Genomic DNA, 20,181 nt, shown 5'->3' on the forward strand with positions numbered 1-20,181 from the left:
GACCTAGCGAGTAAAAACATCACCCTATGACACTCCAAGCGCTAAGTACAAAGAGTCCTCTGTAGCCCTGACGTTCCTCGTCCCGGGAACCTGGAGCTCGCTACAGCCTCCCGGCGTCTCTCCTGCCATCCAGCCACACTCTCTCTGTCCCTCATTGCTGAAACTTCTGTGTCCTGTTTCCAAAACGTCCTGGTGAGCATGGGCAGAGGAACGAGGGTAAACCCAGAGACGAGGGAAACCTGAGGTTCCAGCCCTGGCCCTGGTTAAGAGCTGTGTGGCCACCGGCCATCTAGTGGCCCTCCCTGAGCTCACGGTCTCTTCTGCATCGCGGTTATTGCTCAGTCGCTCAGTCATGTCCGACACTTTGCGTTCCATGGACCACAGCACACCAGGCTCCCCTGTCCTTCGCTATCTCCCGGAGTTTGCTCAAACTCACGTCCATTGAGTCGATGATGCCATCCAACCATCTCGTCCTCTGTTGCCCCCTTCCCCTCTTGCCTTCAATCCTTCCCAGTATCCGGGACTTTTCCAATGAGTCAGCTGTTCGCATCAGATGACCAAAATACTGGAGTTTCACCTTCGGCATCATTCCTTCCAGTGAATATTCAGGGTTGATTTCCTTTAGGATGGACTGGTTGGATCTCCTTGCAGTCCAAGGGAGTCTCAAAAGCTTTCTCCAACACCACAGTTCAAAAGCATCAGTTCTTGCTCACTCTTCTGCATGGTTAGGATTCTGCACCACAAGTGACTCAGAAGGTTAAATGAGATAATATACGCAGTGTGCTGACTAGGAGGCTACGTCCTTGGGCTCCCTAATCACTGAGAGCCATGGTCAGCCCTGAGCTGACCACCTCTGTGGCCTGAGCCCTAGGTGACTATTTCCAGCACTTAACAGAATCAGCTCACCCAGGGGGCCCTCCCAGAAACTCATCTTGTCTAAAAGCACTCCTCCCTAGCGAAAATGTTCAACAACAGAGGAATGGATAAAGGAGATGTGGTACACGTATGCAGTGGAATATTACTCAGCTGTTAAAAAGAATAAAATAATGCCGTGTGCAGCAACATGGGATGGACCCGGAGGTTGTCACGCTGAGTGAAGTAACTCAGACAGAAAGTCAGACAGAGAAGGAGAAATAGCATTTGACATCTCTTATATGCAGAATCTAGAAAGAAATGATACAAATGAACTTATTTACAAAACGCAAACAGACTCCCAGACTTCAGAGCAAGCTCATGGTGACTGAGGGTAGGGAAAGGATTGGGCAGGGGAGGGATGGTTAGGGAGTTTGGGGTCGACATGGACACACTGCCAGATTTTAAACGGATAACCAACAAGGACCTCCCGTACGGCACAGGGAACTCTGCTCAGTGTTGTGTGGCAGCCTGGATGGGAGGGGAGTTTGGGGGAGAGTGGATGCGTGCGTGTGTACGGCTGAGTCCCTTCGCCGTGTGCCTGAAACTATCACAGCGTTGTCCATCCCCTATACCCCAACACAAACTAAAAAGTTTAAAAGCGCTCGCCCCACCACCCACAAGCCCGCCCCCTCCCTTTCTTCCTGCCAGTTTCTGGGTGGCACCATTGACTATTCGGCATGGATAAGACACCAGGATCCGTCTTGAATCCACCCTCTGCCGCACCAACGATCTCTGTGGATCCACACCCAGCACCCACTCAGTCCACACCCTCCTCTCCCGCTCATGCCCAGGTCCTCGTGGTCTCGCCCTTGGGTCCCTGACCAGTCTCCTAAATGAGGGGCTTCCCCACTGCCCGCAAGCCATCCTCCCAGAAGGCTGAGCACCCTCAAACCATCTCCCACTGGTGGTGCTGTTTCTCTACTTAAAATCCTTTTCCATCAGTATCAAGTTCAACCCAACCACTAAGCCCAGGATCCTCAGGCTCCTGTCGGGCACGTGTTCGCATGTCTCCCCCTGAACTCCCTGAAGGCTTCTCCCCTAAAGGATGTTCTCAGACATCCCAAAGCATCTGCTTTTCCTCTCCCCTCTGTGCTTGTGCACACAGGAGCCCACTACTCGAATGCCCATCCCTTTTTCTGCCAACCACCTTCAGACCCCATTCAAATGTCACCTCCTTTTAGAAGCTTGCCAGGACTCCTTCAAAGATCAGAACCAATTATCTGTGCCTCCTGTATATACCTGGATCACGGCACTATTCAAACCCTACAATAGTAGTATTTATTTCTGTTTCAGAGGCTATGTGGTGAGTTCTTTAAGAGCACCAACATCTTAAAAGACAACAGAGGGCACTGGGCAAGAGGGTGGGTTTTGGAACTGGACACCGACACCCTGGGCACATATCTAGCTCTATTTATCCCGTCACCACAGCTGAGTGATCTTACATCATTTCTTCAGGTTTCCGTTTTCTTGTCTCGATCATGGGATAAGGATGGGATGTCCCTTAGAGGGGTGGGGAGGGGGTGAAAAGGCTTAGAACAGTGCCCGACACAAGAAAATGCTGACCAAGAGAAGTAAAGCATCAGCTCCTATGTAATCTTAAATATTCTGGTGAGGCTTCCCCGGTGGCTCAGCAGTAAAGACTCTGCCTGCAATGCAGGAGATGCAGGAGACACAGGTAGGGAAGATCCTTGGGTAGGGAAGATCCCCTGGAGAAAGAAATGGCAACTCACTCCAGTATTCTTGCCTGAGAAATCCCATGGACAGAGGAGCCTGGCAGGGTACAGTCCATGGGGTCCCAAAGAGTTGGATACAACTGAGTGAGCACATTCAAATCGCGTTGAAAAACTAAAAAGAAACAGCTGAAATTCATTTTAATCATGTTTATTTAATCCAACATATCTCAAATATCATTGTTTCAACATAAAATTAATATTTTAAAATCTTATTCATGAGCGGACTTCCCTGGTCATCCAGTGGTTAAGAAGCTGCCTGCCAATGCAGGGGACGGGCGTTCAATCCCTGGTCTGGGAAGATGCCACAAGCTGAGCAGCAAGGAAGCCCGTGCAGCCCAGCTACTGCAGCCCGAGCTCGGCAACAAGGGAAGCCCCCGCGACGAGAGCAGCCCCGTCCCCACAGACAGACAGAGCCCTGCATGGCAACGAAGACCCAGGGCAGCCAAAAAAGAAGAAAATTACTCGTCAACTTCTCCGTGGCTTTCTCCACACTAAGCCTTTGACACCCAGTGTGCACGCTCTGCTTGAAAAGTGGGAGAAGCATCAGTCGCTCAGTCGTGTCCAACTCTTCACGACCCCATTGACTGTAGCCCACCAGGCTCCTCTGTCCATGGGGTTTCCCAGGCAAGACTACTGGAGTGGGTTGCCATGCATGCCCTTCTCCGGGGTGTCTTCCCGACCCAGGGATCAAACCCGGGTCTCCCACACTGCAAGAAGACTCTTTACCATCTGAGCCGCCAGGGAAGCCCCACGTGCCCCACTGGGAGCACCTCTAAGTGGGTTCACATGAGCCGCAGCGGACCTGCCCCAGGCCACGTGCGGCTCCTGGCCGCTATGGGGGGGTAGCATGTTCTGGTGACCCTTCCCCCCCCCAGAGACAAGGACTCCTGGAAGCGTGTGCCCAGTATCCTCCAGACCCCATTGCCTTTTCCCTTTCCTGATTTTGCTTTTTCTCCCTCCACTGGAATCAGTCCTGTATCAGTGAGTCTAACCCCACGCTGAGTCCTGGGGGTGAGGGGGGTGCTCTGATCGCACAAACCCCTGAACCCCAAGAGCTCCCTGGATGGGGACTTCTCAGAACAGCACGTTCACCCTGGTCTGCGAGGCTGGACGGTCCCTCCTGCCCAGCTCTCTGCCCTCTGCTTTCCTAACAGAGCCAAATCTCAACCCGCACCCGTCGGACCCAAGAATCCATTGAACTTTTTGAGCTGACCTGAGACAGAGGAGTCCGTTTTTATTCATCTCTGCCTCCCAAGGCCGAGCACAGCCCTCTGGAGGGGAGTTAAATGGTTCCTGAAGGTTAACCCTATGTACTGTTTATTCTAATTGCCTTTATAGGTGAGGCTGTGATAAGCTACCATAAATTGTTTTAGCCCTGCAGCGTCATAAGCCCGAGCTTTCATTAATTCCTCCTGAAGACACAGGTGTTATTCTTTCCATTTCACCGACGACTCATATATTTTGCCCAAGGTCACTCAGTGAGGACATCCTGCCCCAAACACATTTTATCATGTGGCAGGCGAGAATTGTTCTTATTTTAAAACAAACAGAAGGTGAGCATGCAATGTCCGGGCTGGCTGTGCAGCATTCCGTGAACGCAGGCACCCAGAATACCCTGTTGGTCAAGACTGGCGTGGGCTCCCCATGTGGTTCAGGGTAAGGAATCCACCCGCCAGCAAAGCAGGAGACTTGGGAGATGTGGGTTCGATCCCTGTGTTGGGAAGATGCCCTGGAGGAGGGCATGGCAACCCACTTCCAGGATTCTTGCCTGGAGAATCCCATGGACAGAGGAGCCTGGCGGGCTACAGTCCATGGGGTTAGCAAAGAGTCAGACACGACTCAGCGACCGAGCACAGTACAGTGAAATCTTAGCCACAGAAACACAAAAGGGTGTGTGTGTGTGCAGGGGAGGGTTACACCTCCGTGCAAGTGGTCCATAAAGGGTCCCAGGAAGCAGCTCCTCAAAAAGTTGAAACAAATAAGAAAAATGATTTCCCGTGAAGGTCAAACAAGTTAAATCGGTGTCCCATAGGAAGCTGGGATGGATGTCTTCCTCAGCGTTAAGTAACAGCAGGAGCTTTGGTAGCTGCAGAGACAGACACGTTCTCCCATCCCCGCCTCTGTCTTTGTGCAGGATGCGGGCAGGACGGGGGCCCTGACCTTCCCAAAGGCATTGCAGTAAGAGCAGGGCCAGGATTTCCAGGCAGGATGGTGGGGAGGCCGCTGAGCCCGCTACTTGTCCCAAAGAGGCACCGAAGTCCCCAGCCACCACAAAGGGGCATCGCCAGGGCCTGCCACTGACAGAGCCCCCAAATCCTAATCCAAGCAAGTAATTGGACCTGCGTGTTATCGTGGGCTTAAAAAAAACACCTAGAACTGAACAGTCAGATTCGTGAGTCAGAGGGGACACTGGTGGCTGCCAGGGGCAGGAGAGGGCAGGGCGATGGGGACTGAGTGTGTAAAGGGGACCCAGCTGCAGTGTTCAGTTCAGTTCAGGTCAGTCGCTCAGTCGTGTCCGACTCTTTGCGACCCCATGAATCGCAGTACGCCAGGCCTCCCTGTCCATCACCAACTCCCGGAGTTCACTCAAACTCACGTCCATCGAGTCAGTGATGCCATCCAGCCATCTCATCCTCTGTCGTCCCCTTCTCCTCTTGCCCCCAGTCCCTCCCAGCATCAGAGTCTTTTCCAATGAGTCAACTCTTCTCATGAGGTGGCCAAAGTAGTGGAGTTTCAGCTTTAGCATCATTCCTTCCAAAGAACACCCAGGGCTGATCTCCTTTAGAATGGACTGGTTGGATCTCCTTGCAGTCCAAGGGACTCTCAAGAGTCCTCTCCAACACCACAGTTCAAAAGCATCAATTCTTCGGCTGCAGTGCAGGAAGGTGAAAAATCTGGGAGACGGGTGATGGTGAGCGTCGCACACGATGGGGATGTACTTGGTGGAACTGGACGAAGTGTACAGTTAAATATGGTTACAACAGTAAGTTTATATTGTGTGACTCTCACCATAATAAAGAAAAAAAAAAATTTAAAAAACCTAAAGCTAAAAGAAATGATCGAGGACTATGCACTCAGACCCCAAACCACACCTAGACAATCCCTCTAAGCTTGAAAGGAACGATTCCATGATCAAGACAAAGAAAATGGGTTTTCACAGGCACCTGTGAGCCCATGCTGATATAAATACAGGGTTGAACAGATAAATCCATGGGAGAGAAGAAACAAAAGTTCCTTACAGAAGAACTCCAGACACTGTATGTAGGGACTTCGCCCCTGGGAAACTGGCCACCTGATACGAAGAGCCGACTCACTGGAAAAGACCTCGAAGCTGGGAAAGATTGAGGACCGGAGAAGGGGGCGGCAGAGGATGAGATGGTGGGATGGCATCACCAACTCAATGGACATGAACTTGAGCAAACTCTGGGAGACAGCCTGGCGTGCTGCCATCCATGGGGTCGCAAAGAATCGGACACAACTTATCGGCCAAACTGTAACAACAAACTCGGAAATGAGCTGATCCCCTCCTGCTGAGCGCGGGCTGTACCTGGTGACTCTTCCAAGGAACAGAGGAACGAGAAGAGCAGAAATTTACAGTGGAGAAACCTGGCAGCCACCGCATCATCCAAGCGATCGAGGTCAGCGTCATGCTGATATCACAGGCCCCTGACAGGACACCACGAGACCGCTTCACCTCTGTGGTGTTCTTCCCCAAACCCCAGGCTATTATGAGAAAACATCAGACAAAAAGCCAAAGTGAAGGGCATTCTTCAAAACACAGAACCAGTACTCTCCAAGATCGTCAAGACCAGACAGGACTAAATGGAATGTGGGCTTCCAATTGGACCCCCAACAGGAAGCAGTCATTAGTGAAAAACCTGGTGATGCTCAAGTAAAGCGTGTGGTTCAATACACAGCATTGCAACATGGTAACATCTGAGTTTTGACAACAGGTCTACAGAGGGTTAACAGTGGGAGAAACCAGGCAAGGGTGGGCAGGAACCCTCTGTACTGACTCTGAAACTGATTGGTAAATCCAGAACGATCCCAAAATAAAGAGCTTGTTTTGGAAAGTGTACTTGACATAGCAGGTGGATAACTGGTCCAGACCATCACCCACCCCCAGGAACAACACAACAGGATGACGTCAGAAAGCTGTGTGCAGTTTCAGTCCACAAGCCCTCACGGAAGGGAGCCCTGTATGCCAGGGCTTAAAGTGAGAGTCAAGTGAATGTCACTCAGTCATGTCCGACTCTCTGCGACCCCACAGACTGTGTAGTCCACGGAATTCTCCAGGCCAGAATACTGGAGTGGGTAGCCTCTCCCTTCTCCAGGGGATCTTCCCAGCCCAGAGATCAAAGCCAGGTCTCCCGCATTGCAGGCAGATTCTTTTCCAGCTGAGCCACAAGGGAAGCCCCTGGGGACCAGGGCTGGATTACTTCTAATTCCCAAACCACCCGGAGCAACCGCCTCCCTTCACGTGGGTAACTGGCGATGGGGGAAGTTTAAGCAACCTGACAAAGTCACACAGCATCCAGGTATGCAACTGATTCTAACCCAAAGCACGGGTTTTCTTCCACGAGTCCCACTGGCCCTTCCAAGACTGGGCCCACGGAAGACCACCACCTCATCCGATCAGAGCCCTGGGTCTCCGCCATGGGGGTCCTCCATCAGATGCCTTTCAGTCCAGGATGCTGGAATGAGATGCTCTTTTCAGAGCTGATACAGAGAGGAACCGCTAGGTGGCGACAGATCCCAGCGATGTCAAGGAGCGATGCCCGCCAAGGACCACCCCCGGCTCAGACCTCTCTCTGCCTAAGATTCCCAGCACCAGCGTTTGTTGAAAGCCATTCAGGGATTTTTGTCTTGCCAAGATTTGCACAAGCGTAGAAAGGAGTGGTGCCCTCACCCACTGGTATAATTTTGGAGGTCCAGCTGCAAAAATAACCAAAGACTGATTTATTTCTTCCTTGGAAGAAGCTGGTAGACAGCTGTGTGCGCGTGTTAGCTGCTCATCATGTCTGACTCTGTGACCCCGTGGGCTGTAGCCACCAGGCTCTTCTGTCCGTGGGATTTCTCAGGCAAAGATATTGGAGTGGGTTACCATTCCCTTCTGCAGGGGATCTTCCTGACTCAGAGATAGAACACAGGTCTCCTGCATTGCAGGCAGATTCTTTACCGTCTGAGCCACCAGGGGAGCCCTGAGCTACTTATATAGTGGCACACACACACACACACACACACAGCCAGAGTGCACTTTTAGAGTCACTCTTCAGAGTCAAGGTTAGCAGGACTCTTGACAACCACAGTAACAGTCACCACCATGGAGCACAGACCTAGGTGCTGGTCCATGTCTTTGAAACCTCGAGAGCGCCAGAACCCAACTGCCTGGACTTGAATCACACCATCGCGCCAACCAGCTCCACCGCTCACTGTATGTGTGACCTCAGGCACCCGGGTTAGCGCTGAGCCTCACCCTCCTGGTCTAACCCTGGCGATGGGCTCACGACCAAGCCCACGAGATTCACTGTGACAACGACACAAATTAACAGGTGAAAGTCGCTGAAATCAGTGCTTAATAAACGTCTGCCGTTTTTCTTGTCGCTTCTCCCCCTTGAGGGAGTATGTCTGCCCCACCCCTCAACCCTCCAGCCCTCAAGACAATGTCAGTATGTATGTCGATTGCGTGCAGACATGCTTAGCCGTGTCTGACTCCATACGGCCCCTGGACTGTAGCCTGCTAGTCTCCCCTGTCCGTGGGATTTTCCAGCCAAGAATACTGGGGTGGGTTGCCATTCCCTTCTTCAGGGGATCTTCTCAAGGCAGGGATTGAACCCATGTCTCCTGCACCACAGGCAGTCTCTTTACCGTCTGAGCCACCCAGGGAAGCCCCTGGGGGTTCCAGAGTCCCCCCGGAATCTCTCCTGGTGACGGTAGACAGACAAGGGGGTCTAATGAGACCGATCTAGAAACCTCCAGACCATATCCCTGTTGGGACCACACATTTTATCTTAAAATATATTTTTATCCTGGCTTCATCTTTTTTTCTACCTTTATTACCTATCTTTTTTTAATTTATAAAAACAAAATTTTAAATAAGCTGCTTTAAATCCTCTTGGCGACAAAGCCAGGTTTAAATATGTTTAGCGTTTTGCAAAGGCAAGTGACTTTTTTTAAAGCACTGTCCAAATGCGGTGGAAAGGTAGGCTGGATTTTTTTGGGGCGGGGTGGTTTAGCCTCATCTGGAAATCGGTGAATTTGAAGAAGCCCCTGCAATAATGTTACCTGAACACCAGAGGGCACCACAGCCCACAAGTCTGGCTGGCCCAGCACTGGCCCGGGGCAGGCTCCAAGGGCGCAAAGAGAGAAGAGAAAGACCCTCTTCAGACCCCAAAACAGTCTGAGCTGCCGGATGCTAACCCTCTTCGGCCTCGCACCTCCAAACCCCCGGGGCAGTCAGGAAGTAGGTGTCGGGGCATGAGAAAGTGTGAAATGTTAGTCGTTCAGTCATGTCTGACTCCTGCGACCCCACGGACTGTAGCCCACCAGGCTCCTCTGTCCATGCAATTCTCCAGGCAAGAATACAGGAGTGGATTGCCATTTCCTCCTCCAGGGAATCTTCCTGACCCAGGAGTCGAACCTGGGTCTCTTAGATCTCCTACTTTGGCAGACGGGTTCTTTACCACCAGCGCCACCAGGGAAGCCTTGGGGAAAAGAGAGCTGCAAACCCGGGCCACTGGGTCTGCATTTGGGGTAAGCTTCTCTGTGTGCTATGAGGATTTAAAAAAAGGTGACGCCTCCGACCCCTGAGTGATGTGACGCACAGCACGTCACTTGCTGTACAGACCATGTCCTCCCCACGGACGCCCGCCTGCACACCACCCCGTCACAAAGTCATACCCTGCACAGCAGCTCCGGCGACCCACCCTGCAGATGAGCAAAGCGAGCTCCAAACGTTCAAAGCGACTTTCGGAGACCTGGTGTCTGGGCTGGCTGGTGGCCCAGCTCGGGGAAGTCTAACTCAGCCCGGGCGGTTTGCACTTACCCACAGCACCGCCCCAAAGGCAAACATGAGCCTGTTCTCAGGAGTCCTGCCCTCAGTAAACCCGGGTGATGGCTGCAGACAAAGCTCAGGGTGGGTCCCCAGGAGCTTCGCGCAACGCCACCCACGCCGGGGGAGAAGTCGCTGCTCAGGAGTCTGCAGCCCCTTTATCTGCCCCGTGCCTCCCCTCAGCTCTCAGCAACCCTCGTAGCTCCTGCTCTGTTATTACATTACATCTTCCGCCACATCATCGCTCTTAACAGTAAGGCAGGCCCCCAGAGACACACGGGGCAAGGCAGACCTGCCTGTTACCACCCCCACCCCAGCCCTCTCTCATTCACCAGCCAGCAATGTCCGGCCCCAGAGAGACTCGGAAAACACAAGAGAGAGACGAGGACCCTCCACGGAGCCCAGAAGACACCCCGACAGCGCTCCAGCCCAACGGGGATCACGGTGGCTTCTCAGATGGCCGCCCTCCCACCCGGCCCGACTCCCCAGACACCTCTGATGGCCAGACCAACAGGCAGGACTGCCTTGCAAAAGGGCACTGCGGGGGCAGCCACCCACTTTCTTGTAGTTATTTCACATAGGAATCCAAAAAGTGGATTAAATTTTAATACTCTGGCTCCATTTTTCTAGACTTGTTCCCCTTTATCATCCACTAATAAAATTTCATCAGAAAAGACCCTGATGCTGGGGAAGATTGAAGGCAAAAGCAGAAGGGGGTGGCAGAGGATGAGACGGTTAGATGGCATCACCCCTCAATGTACGTGAGTTTGAGCAAACCCCAGGAGACAGTGGAGGACACAGAAGCTGGGCATGCTGCAGCCTGAGGGGTTGCAAAGAGTCGGGCAAGACTTGGAGACTAAATAACAATAAATATTTCATGTCAAAAACAATTCGAAAGGGAGGGGATATATGTGTATACCTATGGCTGATTCATGCTGAGGCTTGACAGACAATAACAAAATTCTGTAAAGCAATTATCCTTCAATTAAAAAAAAATCTCCTAAAATGGTTTACTGGCAAAGAATGACAACATGTCTTCCCATCAAGAAGATGGATCTGCTGAAACCCACTTAAGCCCCAAACGACGCATCTCCCCTTTGTGAATGCCTCCTTATTGTAGCTGGGAGTGACTGTGCATTCCTGACTGGGCCACACCAGTGGTCCTCAGGGTATACGCTGCCTGGAAATTCTTGGCTACGTCCACAGCCTAAGCCAGTCCGCACTGACAGTCACTCCTGGGAAGCAGCAAGCCCCTCTCAGCCCTGTGTCCCCACCATGCATGAATCAAAATGCTGGGCACCAGGGATCTATCAATAAATGTTGCTTTGGGCAGAGAGTAAGTGAGTGAAAGTCGCTCAGTCATGTCCGAGTCTTTGCGACCCCATGGACTATACAGTCTGTGGAATTCTCCAGGCCAGAACACTGGAATGGGTAGCCTTTCCCTTCTCCAGGGGATCTTCCCAACCCAGGGATCAAATCCAGGTCTCCTGCACTATGGGAGGATTCTTTACCAGCTGAGCCACAAGGGAAGCCCCATCTGATTTCTGAAATATACTCAGCTGGGCTGGAGATGGGAGAAGAGGGGAGCGAGCCCTTTTCCCAGCTACCACGCACATTGGCATCCACACAGAGGATGAATGGAGGGGGGTCTCAGTGCTGAGCTTCTGGGGGACCTGGAGCCCCTTTCTGGGACCTTCATCTCAGAGTGAGGGGCTCACCTCTGGTAAGCAGTGCCAGGGTCCACGGTATTCTTGCAGGCCCCTCAAAGTGCTCTCATTTCTTTTAAACACAGAAGAAAAAGGAACAGACACTTAGGCTGGAGAAGATGTTTTAATATGTAATATTAATACATTCGTATTTATACCAACATCTATGGCTGTTGTTCATTCACTCAGTCATGCCTGACTCTGCGACCCCATGGACTGCAGCACACGGGGCCTCCCTGTCCATCACCAACTCCCGGAGTTTACTCAAACTCATGTCCATTGAGTCGGTGATGCCATCCAACCCTCTCATCCTCTGCCGCCCCCTTCCCCTTTTGCTGTCCATCTTTCCCAGCATCAGGGTTGTAAAATTTCATTTTTTTTTAAGAAGAGGAAAATCACATAGGGAAAGTGCTTGGGACTCATGCAAGGTGGGTGAAGCCTCCTGGGGAGGGCGGGGTCCCGAGCAGGCCAACGTCGGCCCCCTTGGAAGGGGACGGAAGGAAGCCCCCGTCCTGCCCAGGAACGCCGCCCGCTCGGCCCTGAGGGCGGAGGGCAGGACAGGAGGCAACCCCCGCATCAGAACTGCGGGCTCCATGTTGCTCCCCACAGCGGCCTGTCTCCAGGAGGCTCTTCACAAGTGAGATCCACTTGGCTAAGGTCGCCATCCAACCCCAGGGCCGGGGGACGAACGAATGCCAGGTGCGAGGAGACACTGCCGGACTCGGGCACTGGAAGCCAAGGGGGTGAAGCTCGGAGCCGTCCTCCCCCGAGACAAGCCCCACGCCAGGCCACTTGCTGCCCTGCCCTCTTTATTTGAATATTCACCTGACAGAAAACTGCACCACGTGAAGCATTTCCAAGTGTCCCACTCAGAGGCGCCGGACACACTCTGAGCATCACATCTTGCCTCCTCGGTTTCCAGAGCGTTTCCATCCGAAAAGAAACCCCCGCCCGCCAAGCAGTCACTGCCCTGGCGCCTGCCTCCCCAGCCCAGGCAACCATTCATCTCCCCTCTGCCTGCGTCCACCGGCCCGTCCTGCAGCTTCACGGAAGTGGGGTCACAGCGTGTCGTCCTTCTGTCTCCAGGCTTCACTGAGACGTTTTCAGGGCCCACCCATCGGTGGAGCCTCTCCCAGTAAGTACTTCATTCTTTCTACGGCCGCACAACATTCCATTGTATGCTAACTCATTTTTCTCCTCCTCTTTATAGGCAGGAGAGCACTCAGAAGGCAAAGCAGAAACCTCTAAGATGTTATCAAAGCTCAGTGACAAGCGCGCATCTCAGTAAGAGGTGTGGGTCTTAAAAACAGAGGTTGTTGTTCAGTGAGTCCCTCAGTCGTGTCCAGCTCTTTGCAACACCATGGACTACAGCATGCCAGGCCTCCCTGTCCATCACCAACTCCCGGAGCTTACTCATACCCCATGTCCATCAAGTCGGTGATGCCATCCAGCCATCCCATCCTCTTCATCCCCTTCTCCTCCTGCCTTCAATCTTTCCCAGCATCAGGGTCTTTTCCAATGAGTCAGTTCTTCACATCAGGTGACCAAATATTGGAGCTTCAGCCTCAGCATCAGTTCCTCCAATGAATATTCAGGACTGATCTCCTTTAGGATGGACTGGTTGGATCTCCTTGCAGTCCAAGGGACTCTCAAGAGCCTTCTCCAACACCACAGCTCAAAAGCATCAATTTTTGGCACTCAGCTTTCATGTAGTCCACCTCTCACATCCATACATGACTGCTGGAAAAACCATAGCTTTGACTAGACATATCTTTGTTGGCAAAGTAACATCTCTGCTTTTAAATATGCTGTCTAGGTTGGTCACAGCTTTCCTTCCAAGGAGCAAGCGTCTTTCAGTTTCATGGCTGCAGTCACCATCTGCAGTGATTTTGGAGCCCAAGAAAATAAAGCCTGTCACTGTTTCCACTGTTTCCCCATCTGTTTGCCCTGAAGTGGGGGCATAGTGGAGAAGTGGGCAATGGCATTTCTAAGCCTCAGGATGTGCAAAATCAGAGACACGTGCAAACCACACGAACACCCGTTCTCTCTGGCTTCTGCCCTAACGTCCACTCTTCCGTCACATATCCAGGGCCCGCGGAGTACTGCTTCAGCACTTTGATTAGGGGGTTCGAGAAGAAGCAGGGCTCCCTAGGTGCCGCCAGTGGTAAACAACTCGCCTGCCAAGGCAGGAAACAGGCATCGAGGAAACCTCTGGAGGCTGACGGAAGTGTTCTAAACTGGATTGTGGCGATGATTGCGTAACTCTGCGCGTTTACTCAAAGTCACTGCGTTGTACATTTACAACAGATGGATTTTAAGGTATGTAAAGCAAATCTCGATAAAGCTAGCTTACAAATGAAAAGCTGGTGGTGAGGCAGGCTTCCCTCGTAGCTCAGTCGGTAAAGAATCTTGCCTGCAGGAAACCCAGTTCAATCCCTGGGTTGGAAAGATCCCCTGGAGAAGGAAATGGCAACCCACTCCAGTATCCTTACCTGGAAAATCCCATGGACAGAGGAGCCCAGTGGGCTGCAGTCCGTGGGGTCACAAACAGTCAGGCATGACTGAGCAACTAACACTTCACTTCACAGAGGCAGGCAGGCTGGAGGGAACAGAACTGGCCATCAGTCTCCAAGCTGCCACCTGGCATGAGTGGCCCTTACCAAGGATGGCCCTTGTCCCCTAACCTCAGGGACACAGTCCCAGCTGATGGTCAGCCGGGTGGACTCCTGCTTCGAGGTCTAAAAGGCTGAGCCCATTCCCAGCTCTTTGGTCCCAGGCACGCTCCCCAACTTCTCCAAGCCCTGAAAGGTTTGTTCACTTGTAAAATGATGCTATAATATTCACTCCTATGTGTAATGTCACCAGAAGGCACAGCTCACAGGCCCTGCAGTGCCACTTCTGGCATTTTTTTTCTTTTAATTTAACAGGTTCTCCCTGGTAGTAGCCAATGCAGGAGACAGGAGAGACAGGGGTTCGATCCCTGGGTTGGGCAGATCTGGAGACAAGAATGGCAACCCTCTCCAGAATTCTTGCCTGGGAAAACCTATGGACAGAGGAGCCTGGCGGGCTACACTCCATGCGGTCCCAAAGAGTCAGAACTCAGCGACTAAATAGCAACAGAGAGACCTATGCAGCACGCCTGGCGCTGAGGCAGGAGCTTCAGGGAAACAAAAGCAATGGGAAAGGCTATTTTCCTGTTTACCGCCTTTTGAGACGTTTACAGAGCAACTCAAGATAGCTGAGGACAAAACCTCATAACCAGGATCCTAGAAGTCAGTGCTGAAGAGCCCAAGGGTAGAGGGGTGGGTGGTCTGGAGGGGGGATGCTCAGAGGAGCTGGGGGCTGGCAGGAACACCCTGAAGCAGGAGGGCAGAGGAAGGGCTGTCCCTCCTGCCCTAAGGTCGCATTCAATCCAGCTGTGCCTCCTCCCAGCTGCGATGCCCGGCGGACACTCAAGCCCATCAGCAGTCCCTTCCGAGGCTCATGGCAGGGGGAACGAGGCAGCTCGTGTGAAGAAGGCTGTGGGGCTGGGCACACAGCAGGGGCTCAGTGAGCATCAGGAGAACCCTCGAGTCACAGCGAGTGAAGCCGGGCCGTGGACGAGCTGTGAAGGACCCGCCTGGCAGAACCTGGCCTCCGAGAGCCTCCCTTCCTCCCCAGAAACCCCCGACCCCTCAGCTCAGATGCAAAGCCAGGCTGGGCAGCACCTCTTTGGCCCTGGGCTCCTGACGCACCATGAAAGAGGCCCTGACCCTGAACAGCTCACAGCCGTTCCCTTCGGGGAGAGACTGGTCCCTCCCGGCACCTGTCTCAGCTGCGCCCCTTCCCAGCCGCATGAGTTTCATAAGTCACGTGTCCTCTCTGTGCCTCAGGGTCCTCATCTGCAAAACAGGGACAGTATGCCTGCTTCACGAGGCCACTGCAGAAATGAGTGTGTACGTGTTATCTGTGTGTGTGTGTCCAAACATGCCTACATGTGTGCGGGCATGCCTACACACGTGTGAACATGCCTGCATGTGTGAACACATCTACACGTATGTGTCCAAACATGCCTACATGTATGTGTGAGCATGCCTACACATGTGTGAACATGCCTGCGTGTGTGAACACGTCTACACATATGTGTGTCCGAACATGCCTACAGGTGTGTGTCCAAACATGCCTATGTGTGTGGGCATGCCTACATGTGTGTGAACATACCTGCATGTGTGAACATGTCTATACGCACGTGTCCAAACATGCCTACATGTATTGTGAGCATGCCTACACATGTGTGAACAAGTCTGCATGTCTGAACATGTCTACACATGTGTGTGTCCGAACATGCCTACATGTGTGTGTCCAAACATGCCTACGTGTATGGGCATGCCTACATGTGTGTGAACATGTCTGCATGTGTGAACATGTCTGCATGTATGTGTGTCCGAACCTGCCTACATGTATGTGTCCAAACATGCCTAGATGTGTGTGCGTGTGTCTGCATGAACACATCTACATGTGTGAGAACATGGCTACATGTGTGTCCCAACACACCTACACGTGTGTAAACATGCCTGTGTGTATGTATCCAAATACACCTGCATGTATGCATGTGTCAAACATGCCTACGTGTGTGTGTGTGTGTGTGTGCAAACATGCCTGCGTGTCTGTGTCTGTGCATGGGCGTGTGTGTAGAATGTGAGGAACACAGAATAGCAGCTCTCATTAGCTAACACCGTGAGTGCTTGTCACTAACTCTCGGCGGCAGCCAAGGTCAGACTCAACGCTGCAGGATTCCCATCTCTGACCACGCGTCTCCCCCAGCAGCGGCAGCATGACGGCGGCTGCAGCAGGCCCCTGGGAGGCCCAGAGCTGAGTCCAGAACCAGCCGCAGGGTCCCCACCAGCTCCACAGGCCGGCGGCCGGCAGCCCAGGCTCACGAGAACGGACTTCTCGCGGTGGGTCAGGCTGCAGCCGGGGGAAGAGGGACAGGGTCCTCTGTCCTTCTCCTGGGCCAGCCACGCCCTGTGGGGCCCCCCACGCACTCATCACATGAAACGGGCAAATTAATTCTCCCCGGACCGCAGGGACCTCCCTTCTGCCAAAGAGAAAGGGCAGTGGGAAACCACCCGCGGATCCGCAAGCCCGTTGGGCTAAAAACCAAATGACCGCTGGTTAGGAGCCAAGACAAGCCACCGGGTTTGGGGACACACGTCCACGGGGGCGGCAGAGGTGTCAGTGGAGAGATGAAGTCGTGGGGAGCAGGGAGGTGCTCAGAGCAGAGGGCTTGGGGGGGGGTCTCCCCACTGCCTCCCGAGACCGAGGTCTCCATCTGCACCGTGAGGTCAGAGGACCCCACACACACACATCCCGCAGGGCCTCGCCCATCTCCTGGGGGCTTCTCCAGCCAGCCTGAGTAGCAGGTAAAACTGCAGCGTCCCGGGCACCCCTGCATCAAGGCAGACCCCTCTCTCTACCCTCCCTCCTGAAGCCCAGGTCTCTTCTCAGGGGGCAGGGCTGATAAGGAAGCAGTCCCCCCAGATCCGCCCCCGAAGGTGGGGCATCAGGACCAGCCACCCGGACACCTGAATCGAGCGAGGGTCCCCTTCTCGTCGAGCCCCGTCAGGCTCCGGGGAACGAAGCCTCGCTCCTCTCTGTGCCCGAGTCCCCCCGACACACCCTCTCCCTGCGCCCCCGCCCTCGCGGGCCCTGACCTCCCCAAACAAAGATGCTTTCTTCCATGCCCCGGGGTCCCCACACTTTCAGCAGACCTGTGCTTGTTTTCCTTCTGCCGGCTCCCATCCTGGCCGCCCTCTGCAGGCATCTCCGTACCCTGGAGACAAGCCCTGCGTTGTCTCAGCAGACCTAATAAATGACAACGCTGCCCACCTCCCGCCACGAACCCTGCTCGCCTGCCCGGCTCCCCCCGTGCTGTCTGAAGTCTCCCTTGTGCTAAGGGCCGCCCTCCCCCAGCCAGGGAACAGGAGGCTTATGTCAGGCGGAGAGAGAGACAGGCCTGTCTAGTGGGGCCACCCCCTCTGCGCGGTACCAGGTGAGGATTCGGTCCAGACAGACGCAGCAGCATCCGTGAACCAGGCCCTTCCTCCCTTCCTCCCGCTCAGGCCTGGAATCGAAGGGAAGGCAGCGGACAGAGGGGCGGAAGGCTACTCGGTGGGTTTCCCCAAAACACGCCTTTCATCCACGGGAAGGCATAGTCGAAGATGAACGGGGCAGGAAGGATTAACCAGTACAGATTTTCCTCCCCGCTGGTCCAGGGGATGGGGTCAGTCAGGTGCCATCAGAGGGGCTGCTGGGGTCCAAAGACAGGTGAGCATCAGCCTGGAGGACTTGGCTGTTTGAAGGCGGGGTTTGCCCGAGGACACGGCTAAGACACGCGTCCCCCCGTCCACACACAGACCTACAAACAGACTGCTTCAGAGGCTACAGAACCGTCCCCTGAGCCTCCAGCCTTTGTGCATGCGTGCTCAGTCACTTCAGCCGTGTCCGACTCTTTGCAATCCCATGGACTGCAGCCCACCAGGCTCCTCTGTCCTGGGGATCCTCCAGGCAAGAATCCTGGCGTGGGTTGTCATGTCCTTCAGGGCATCTTCCCAACCCAGGGGTGGAACCAGTGACCTCCTGCATCCTCTTCGTTGCAGGCGGATTTTTACCACTGAGCTGCCTGAGAAGCCCCCAGCTTTCATTGGGGGCAAAAGAAAGCAAAAAGGAGACAACAGCCCCCCTCAGACCTCTGCAGCCAACCTCCTGGAGCCCTGACGCCATGCTCGGTGAGCCGGTTCACCAACCACCCATCGGGAGAAATCTACCACCCAGGACATGGGGACCTTGACTCCCGAGCTTCACTGACTCTGTCCGCCCTCAGCAGGGTGGATGAGCCAGAGGGCTCTGCACAGGGACCCAGGTGCCTCCTGCCACTGGGCACCCTCAGGCTCGGCTGAGGGGGCATTCCTGCCGCCCCCAGACCCCTGCCCACCTCCTCCCGGCCGTGCGCTCCCGGATGGGAAGAAGGGGGGACTGCAGGGTGGAACACAGGCCCTCGGGCTCCCGACTCATACACGCAAGTCCAACCCCAGGGCCCGCCACTCTGCCCCGAGAGGAGGGGGGTCCCAGATCCGGGGCCGAGAGCTGGGTCAGGGCTCCCCTCTCCAAGGCTCTTCCTCGGCCACAGCTCCCACGAGGCTCCCCAGTCCACTTGTTTGCCACCGCACCCGGGCACCTCCCTCCCAACTCCGACCAAGGGCACCAGCTCTGGCCTGTCTGCCGCTTGACCCCTGGAGCTGGTGCCCGTGGGTGCTGAGCACCGCCCCCCTAGGCACACAGTGCCAGGGACACAGGGTAGGCGGTGACACTCGGCTTCACTCCCCGGCACCTGCGGCGGGTCCCAGCACCGCCGGGGAGGGAGCGGACAAGACCACAAGCACAGTCTGGGCAGGGAGGCAAGGGCCGGGAGTGGCCTCGGTTCCCCTAGCTGCCCTCCTCCCGCCCGGGACCCTCCGCCCGGCCTCCAGCTTTGGGCAGACAGAGACTTCAGAAGCAGACACAGCAGGGCCAGAGGCGCCCGGAGGCCCCTGCTGGGCGACGCGGGGGGGAGGTGCTTTCCTTCTCTGAGCTGAGCGTGCCGGGTCTGGAGGATACGGTGAGGACCAAGACATCCACACGCGTGCGGGTGCACAAAGGCCAGTCCAGTGTGGACAGCCCGCCGAGGAAACGTCTCGGTCACAGGACCGAGTGCAAAGCTCGAAACCATGTACTGCAAAAAGGCTACCCCAGAGAGTAAGGCTTCCCTGGTGGCTCCGCGCTAAAGAATCCGCCTGCAACACAGGAGACCGGAGTTCAATCGGGAAGATCCCCTGGAGAAGCAAATGACAACCCGCTCTAGGATTCTGGCCTGGAGAATCCCCAGGACAGAGGGGCCTGGCGGGCTACAGTCCACGGGGTCGCAAAGAGTCGGACAATACTGAGCCACCGAGCAGTTATGCACCGGAGAGTTGCAGCTATGGCCACCTGAGGAGGCAGTGGGTGCCGACCCCCGACACACCCCCAGACGGGATTCATGCCAACCGAGTGCAAACACCCACACCCACACACACACAAACACACTCCTAGATGGGGCGAGCGTGCACACGCACACAGCCAGGTGGCTAAATGTACCCCAGACGTCTGCCACCCAGAGTCCCTGGTATCGGGCATCTTCTAAACAAACACACGCAGATGGGGCCTGGCCCCCCGCGTGGGTGAGGTGTTTTTATTTTTAATCCAAGTAGGTAAGCGAAAGAAACCAGCAATTTCTCCCTGGCAGATCAAGACAGACTTGCCGAAGAGCATCTCAGCAATTTAGAGAGGAGACACGAGGTGATTTCAGCGGAGTTAGAGCCCCACGCGGAGATTCCCCCCAAAATTAAAATGATAAGATGCCAATTCTTAACCCTCCAGCACCAGCCCTGCCCAAGCCCCCTCCCAGGCTCCTCAGTAGCAACCCCCCATCTCCAGCACGAGGTCTCTGCCAGTCTTCCCCCGGGGGCTGGAAATAAAAGGAGTTTTGTCTTCCTCCCCTCGCGGGTCTGAGTGAGCTTATCTGACACTCCAGCGGGCTTTGTAAACCGAGTGTCCCAGGATAAACGCTCCCTTAAGAGTGGCTTGGCCCGGGACAGGGGGACCCTCTCCAGAGGAGAATGGGGAACTTGTTCCAATGGTCTTTTAATACGGGGGGCGGGGTGTCACCGAGGACAGGCCTCCAACAGACTCTCACAGAAGGGTCTCTGTCCCGGGCGACAAT

At 54.5% G+C, this 20,181-nt stretch overlaps 1 long non-coding RNA gene across 2 annotated transcripts in view; it reads right to left on the bottom strand.

Annotated features, from left to right (window-relative positions):
- LOC138992054 (uncharacterized) overlaps window positions 1–20,181 on the bottom strand; it is a 162,028-nt gene that overhangs the window by 127,756 nt on the left and 14,091 nt on the right. The gene's annotated exons all lie outside the window — the stretch shown is intronic.

This window comes from Bos mutus, chromosome 19, assembly GCF_027580195.1.
Source record: "Bos mutus isolate GX-2022 chromosome 19, NWIPB_WYAK_1.1, whole genome shotgun sequence".
NCBI lineage: Eukaryota > Metazoa > Chordata > Mammalia > Artiodactyla > Bovidae > Bos > Bos mutus.